We start from the raw sequence: 7,906 nt of genomic DNA on the forward strand, positions 1-7,906 counted from the left end.
TTGATCCCCTACCTAGAATTCCGTTTGCAACATGAAATTATGAATGTTAAAAATATATCAAACACATTAATGTGTTAGATAGAAAAATACCTTAAGCCGTGGAGCGACATTGACTACAGTGGGCCATGTGGTGTGGCTATCTTGAACAAATGAATCATTCTTTCATTCTTATCTGCCAACATAGCTTTTAGTCCAACTAATTCAACTAAATCCACTTAATCCTCTCGAACACTTGCCGCGCAATATTTGCTACCAATTGTACCTCCAACCACTGCATTCAGATCTAAACTCTTAACAATAGTACAACTTTATAACGTTGTACTTTAATAAAATGAATAAAGATACCTGTCCAACGCCAACGCCATCATATTCAGTGGAAACGATATACCAATTTACGTAGCTAGCTGGTGATTCTCAAATAAACTCCATTATCTTATGATTGCAGCTTTAGAATCAGATGGACGACCCAAATGTATAATGATATAATTTCTAGCGAATATGGTCTATGTATAGAGCTGTTGAAAATAGAGATGGCAAGATGAATGCAGCTGTTCATCTCTATATCGTCCTTATTTAGCATGCCAAAAGAAAAAAAGAAAAAAAAATCAAACAAAAAAAGTTACTTATTCAGAAATGTTTTGGATAAAACAAACCAGATTGACCCTTTGGTAACTATTATATGTGACATGAACTAACCAACCTTATGAATGATGGAAAGTTTATGAATACATCACTAAGGTTCTTGAAATCACGCCGAATTAATGCTGCAATTTAGATGTACAGTAAGAATAAATCATATGATACATGAACTGTTATGGCAATTTCCTCTTTGCCAAAATATAGTTTCGGCAATATGACAGTACCCGGGATAACGATTCCAGCAACTTTATGTGTTTCCCTCAGCGTCACATATAGCAGCTGCACGTAAATGAACGATAGTTTGACTTGTAGTTAGTTAGTTGCTGCCAAATTAGAATAACTAATTTATACTATGCAAATAACAAATAAAGAGGCAACTAAGTCAATTCATTATAAATCATAAAAAGGATATAAGTCATTAAAAACAACAACATGAATTACAAAACACCACATAAGTAAATAAGGCATTACCCTTCTAAACAGGTGGGATTAGGGGTGAGCAAAAATCCCGAAAAACCGAAACCGAACCGGTACCGGTACCGAAAATCGGTACCGATAGGGATTCGGTTTCGGTACATTCGGGATCGGTACCAGTTCAGTACGGGGAAATCGATTTTGAATACCGAATTTTTTTTCACAAGACTTTTATTATTCAGCCCAAGCTTACATTCATGCATACAAATGCAAGTAATGAAACATCACCATTTCATTGTTGCACATAATGTTTCTGTTTAGTAGTGATCGTTAGCAACCATCTTGAAGAGTGAGATACATCAAGCGCCGCTTGATATATGAACCAGGATCACAGCTTGTTATATATTTGGTTCTTAGTTCTAGATTTTTTAACTAATAGAAAAAACAATATTCTCAATGCACTGAAGCCTATGTTCATGACCAAAGTGGCTCTTAACTGGAAGAGTGGAAAAGTATAAAGAGTTGCACTTACAAAATCAGTACATGTTACATTGTGCACCCAGCTTGATTACTCGAGCATCCTGATATTTACAAAAATATTAAATTGTTAGGGAGAAAACAAGAGAAAAAAAAAATCACAATTCTTTTCTAATTGAATATAGAAGCATCTCCCGACAGTTTAGACCATTTCTAGTGGTTGGGGCGTGGGTTGGGGGCGTGAGTTGCTTTTTGATGACTAGGACGTGTGAGTTATTTTTGTGGAGTAGTGGTTGTGTGGGTTTTTGGTGTGGGTTGGAAGTATTGTGATGATGTGTTAAAATATAATTGGGTTAAATATTAAAAAGTGGTATAAAATAATATAAAATTAATAAATTAGTAAACAACTCCGTTGCCCATCCCGTTGCTTTACAACGTGCAGTCCCCATTTTTGAACAAGCCACGAATTGATACTGCAATATGGGGCGTTGGTTGGGTGCCAAGTAGGATGGCCACGCCCTCCCCACTCAACCGATACAATGAGTCTTAGAGACAAACTTGTAGCAAGAGTATATTTTATTAACTAAAAAAGAACTATATTAGTAGTTTCTCAGCATCAAAAATACTTTTTTTTTATGTGCAAGGTTGAAGAACATACTCTCATACAGCACAAGTTGTGAGTTAACTATTAGTCCATACATATAGCATATTTAATGTCTCTACTATTTCAAGATTTCGGTACCATTCGGTACTATACCAAAAATACCCGTACCGATATCGATACCGGACCCGTACCATTTTCTTAATTCAGTACGGTATTCGATTCTTGATTTCGGAAAATTTCAGTTTCTGTACCTTCGGTTTCAGTACGGTTCGGTACGGTATCCGTACCGATCTCATCCCTAGTGGGATAGTTGCAATGTCTCCTGCAGCTCCAGACGTGCTAGCAACAGTAGTCGAAAGATGTGGAACGAATGTCTCCGAGTGATTATGACTTCCTAACAATGACTATGGCAGATGTCGTTCACATACAACTGTTATCTCCAAGTGATTCTTAAAAATACTCACTGTTTGTATAAACAATCAGTGATTTGGTCCAGATCGAGTGCTAGATCAACCCAAACCGTAAACCCTAGCTTCTGTGCAGTTTTCTGCCCAGATTCGACCAAGCATACAACCGTACAGTTACACTCTACAACCGTACGGATACATCACCCGGATACCACAACCGCACGGATACATCTCTGTATTCGTGTAATTTTCATCCGCTTAAACTCCAACCGTGTAACACTACAACCGTACGGATACATCATGTACCCGTTCGGTTACACATTGCAACCGTATAATATCATCCGGCTACACACTGCAACCGTGTAACCTGCATCCGTGTTAAATCCTGCACCCGGGTAGTGCAACCGTGTTAATTCCTGCATCCGTGTCGTGCAACCGTATGGTTACAATGTCAGATATTTTTGAATCTCCAGGAAAAATATCTCCATAAATGCAGTCAGCTCTTGTCGGTGCTTCGTCGTCAGGTCTTCATCATTTGCTTAAGACAGAAACTGAGATTGGTAGTTCTTATCGAGTACCTAGGCTTGAATCATTGGATGACTTTGCAGAATGGAAACCTAGGTTTTTGATCTCATTGAACGGAATAGATTCTCGGTTGTATAATTTCTTGAAGGCTGAATATACATTTCCAACTAAGGATCATGGGGAAGCCAAGACTCCAATGGAACTCACTGTAGCTGAATGAGAAGATTACAATCTTGAATGCAATGCATACAGTCATCTTACTCAGGCTCTTTCTAAGGAGATATTCCATCAGTTTGAGATGCATCTGACTACATACACCCTGTGGAATGCTCTTGAGAGTGGAAATGAGGGGACTGCTGAGTACAGTATAACAAAGGGTAAGGTTCTGAAGAAAGAATGGAAGAATTTTGTCGTTCAGCCAGATGAATCTTTAAAAGATGCGGTTGCTAGGTATCGTCACTTATTGACGGAGCTTAAACGTGTTGATATTGTGTTTCCTAATAAGAAGTTGGTACAGTGCTTTCGTGAGGGTCTACCAATAAAGTGGGATCCCATTATTCTTGAGATTGAGAAGTCGTTTGCTATACTGGATAATTCATTGAGTGCTTTTGTTACTAAACTACAGGCAAAATAGCTCGAGTTTCAGGAGAGATTGAAGAGGTTGGAGACATTTCAGAATCCTGTGACTTATAAAGCTCCGAAAATTGGTACAGCTGATAAGAAACACGCCCCCACCTCAAACAGCTTTTACTTCAAATACTCAAAAAATAACGTCAAGTTATGTCACTCCTGCACCACAAAGTGTTCTTTATCAGACAACTTCAAGCAAGGATGCAAGCATCGAGGTCTTGCGAACTGAGAATATTAGCTTGCGTATGATTCAAGGGGTTGAGGAGGATATGGCGTTGGTCTCTATGGTGGTGAATTCGTACAATGATCTGTTACATAGAAGAATCAGGAACAGTCATTTGGAACAGGAAGACTATGATCAGATAGATGAAAATGAGATGGAGGAAATGGATATTCTCTGAGCTATGGGAAGTGTAATTCGCAGGGTAAAGAGGTATATAGAAAAGACTGGTGAGAAGAACTTGGGTGTGAGCAAGAATACCAAGTTTAGCTTCGACATGAATAAAGTTAGGTGTCACAATTGTCATGAGTTGGGTCACTTTAAGAGAAACTGTACTAAGCCGAAGCAACCAGGCTTTCATAATCCATTCCATAACCAGAAACGAGAATCAAAAAAATACTGTCAACGTTCCAATTGTGGATGAGTCTTCAAAGGCCTTAGCTATTACCTCCGATGATGACTCATATGACTGGTCTATTGATGTAACTGATGCTTTCGATCGACATGCTAATATTGTGATGTAATGACCCGACTTTTTTCGACTTTCTTTTGTGCTTTGTGTTTTCACGAAACTGCGTATTTGTGCGTACTGAGCTATATTATACTCTGGGAACTCCCTACACGTTGACTACTTTCATTTATATGTTAAAGCGTATCATTAAGTACGTACAATACTTAACTTAATCCTCGGAAGCCTTTATGACCGTTAGTGTCACTTGACATTTTTAACGAATTGCGTACTGCGTACACGTTTAACTTTTGTCGTAATCGGAATATTATGACTACGAAATACTAATTGTTATTTTATAATAACAATTACTTGGGTTTTTGGATGCTTAATTACGCTTAGTAATTTACTAGAGCACACTAGTTAGTCTTGTTGGACTTTCTACCTTGTTGGACCTTAGCCCACCCTACACTAGTTAGTGGACTATTTAATTAGCCCAATTATAAGTAACTAGTGACCCATTAATAAGTAAGACAAATGCCCATTTATTAGAGGAAACATGCTGGCATTTTTGTCAAGTATTATCCTTAATGTTGCATGAGATCCTAACACAAGCACCAACTTTAGACAACCATTAACCAAAAAGCAAAAAGGTATCCCCCTTGTCCCCCTTGGAAACCCACGACCTAACCACCACCACCCTCACCTCACCTCCTATAAATACTAAGCCATTTCCTCACCATTCACACTTGATTTCCATTCACAATTTACACACACTTGTTCATTTATTTTCTCTCTAGTCTAAAGCTTGTAAGTATTTTGAATTTCTTTTCTTCTTCTCCTTCTCATCATCACGAGTTCATCATCATCATTAGAAGATCAAGCTTTTTAGCTTTTGATCTTGATTACATCTTGTAGATTCAAACATGAATTTGAATCCTTCAAGAACATGGAAGATTCAAGCTTTCTAGCTTTGAATCTTCACCTACTTTGTAGATCTAAATCTTTTAGCTTTAATCTTGTTATTTTGTTATAAAGATTCAAACTTGTGTTTGTAATCTTCATGTATCTTAAAGATCCAAGCTTTATGCTTCATGATCTTCAAGAACACTAAAGATCTAAGCTTTTTAGCTTAGGGTCTCATTATTATGTTAAAGATCTTAGCTTTTTAGCTTATGGTCTCATTACTTTCATTATTTTGTTAAAAATCTTAGCTTTATAGCTTATGGTCTCATTAATCTTGTAAAGATTCAAGCTTTCTAGCTTTGTAATCTTATAACTTGTGTGAAAAGGATCCAAGCTCTCTAGTTTAGGATTCTATCACTTTATTTGATTTAGATTATGTTCATACTTGTTTGATTGAAGTAAAGTTTGTAGCTTTAGTTGTAAATAGAACTTGTAATTGTGTTAAGACTAAGGATATGATGTAACCTTGGTTCATCATCCATCTAAGACTCTTAAATGAGTTGTGTTCTTACTTGATCTTAACATATTTTGTGTCGATGGTAGAATCTTGGTCAAGGTGATGCTAACCTATCAATGAGTTGTACACTTGAAGCTTACAAGCATCAAGGATGAGAACCGTGATGAGCATCAAGCACCAAGAACCCCACCGAAGCACTTGTTTACTGTTTTTCGGGATCTGATCAGATTCCTGGACTTCTAGAAAATTGATATTCAGTTATTTCATTTCGAGTAGATGACTTTTCTTTTAGGCCTCGACTTAATCCGACATACGGTTTAGGATTTATAGCCCTCCGAAAGTCACTACGCCGTTGTAACGTTGTGCTGAAATTTCTGACCTACTCGCACTTAAACCGTCTCCACGGTCAAAGGATGACGAGTTAGGTTCTGAAAATCAGTCAACGGTTAGAGGACTCATATACGGAGCCATAGCCATTGACTACACGTCTTTTCGTTTTGTATAGAGGTCATAGCAGCTGACCGAAGTCAGCCTATTGTTTCGATATCTATTCTTATCAAACTTACTTAGCTTTTATGATGATGAATGATGATTATGATGACACTTAAACTTAATGTATTCACTTTTAAACTTATTGGGACAACATACTGACCTAGTGACCTTTGACTTAGGTTGACGACCTTTCGGACCGACTTACTACCTGCATACGTTTCATATCGACTTTTACTGCTTATTCACTGTGAGTTATAGCTTCTCTTTTTTACTTATACTATTTTTGGGACTGAAAATACATGCGATTTTTACATTTTACTTACTTGACACGAGTACTTAAACTTTACATATGTGTGGGTTATATAACGGCATAAACATTTCCCTTAGCAAGGTAACGTTTAATCATTGGTTTTGAACCGGTGAATGTGAATATTAGATATGGATCCATAGGGTTTGACATCCCCACTCGGGCTAGTCGCGCTAGCATTTAACGGGTGTTTAATACTTCGAGGACATACGCACTCGCCAAGTGTACTTTTATGGGGTATTATTATTACGTTAAGTTAGTTACCGGGTGCCCACGGATAAGCATATACTTTTCATACTGTTTTGAATACGATAACTCGTGGTCTACATTACTTTACTAATTACAAACTATAGCTCACTAACATTCGTGTTGACTTTTAAGCGTGTATTTCTCAGATGCTTAGACGATGTTGTTTCCGCTATTAGACTTGCTATCTTGGTGTTTTAGACTTGCTGTTATGGATCCGCTGTGTTAGATTTCCGCTGCATTACTTAGAGATGTCTCAATCATGGAACTTTTATCTTGCATTCGTAACTTATGTTATTTTCAAATAATGACTTTGTAACACGTTATATTTTGTAAACGCTATCTTTTTATGAATGCAAACTGGTTTTCAAACAGCATGTAGTACTTGACCGTGTAAAGATCCTGTTGTTGACGAATCGTACACGATGGTTTTGTACGGGGCGTCACATGTGAGGGTTCAAATGTCTGAGGAAGAGGTTGAAAAAGAAAAGGCTGAAAGAGAGAAGATGGGTTGTGTTGGTAGAGATAAGTAATGCAAAATGCCTTGGATGCAAAATGGAAGAAAGACTGGACGGGGCATGGTACTGGGAATTTTTTTTGCGTAGAGGATATGTGAATAAGAGGGTTCTTGAAAAGTTTAAATGGGTTAAGCATAGTGATGGTGATGTATGGACTGACAGTGATTCGTCTTCCTCTGACGATGAATCATGGAAGTCTTGTGAGAAAAATGGTCAAATTTCTGGTAGTGTTTCAAGTGTAGATGGAGTTACTAATGGGAATGTAGCTGAAAGGGTTAAGGTTGAGAAAATGGGTTCGATGGATTTTGGTTCGGATAGCTCCAGTTCAGAGTCGGAGTCTGAATCTGAATCAGAATCTGAATCAGAATCTGGTAAAGTTAAAGAGAAGGTTCCACGTCTCTATGCATTTATGGCAGACTCTTGTGACGACCCGGAAATTTCTGACCAAATTTAAACTTAATCTTTATATAATTCCGACTTGATAAGCAATGAATTTTAATAAATCTTGAACCTCCGGAAAGAGTTTTACACAAGCTTTTAGTCACCCTTTTATTCT

At 37.5% G+C, this 7,906-nt stretch overlaps 1 long non-coding RNA gene across 1 annotated transcript; it reads right to left on the reverse strand.

Moving 5' to 3' along the window:
• Window positions 1-413: 413 nt before the first annotated feature.
• Window positions 414-2,403, reverse strand: LOC139857145 (uncharacterized). The gene is made up of 5 exons (XR_011762350.1): window positions 2,386-2,403; window positions 1,586-1,634; window positions 864-918; window positions 701-764; window positions 414-568 (listed from the first exon to the last, which is right to left on the reverse strand). It is a non-coding gene; the product is annotated as an uncharacterized lncRNA (long non-coding RNA).
• Window positions 2,404-7,906: the final 5,503 nt, after the last annotated feature.

Source organism: Rutidosis leptorrhynchoides, chromosome 7 (genome assembly GCF_046630445.1).
Source record: "Rutidosis leptorrhynchoides isolate AG116_Rl617_1_P2 chromosome 7, CSIRO_AGI_Rlap_v1, whole genome shotgun sequence".
In the NCBI taxonomy this organism is placed as follows: domain Eukaryota; kingdom Viridiplantae; phylum Streptophyta; class Magnoliopsida; order Asterales; family Asteraceae; genus Rutidosis; species Rutidosis leptorrhynchoides.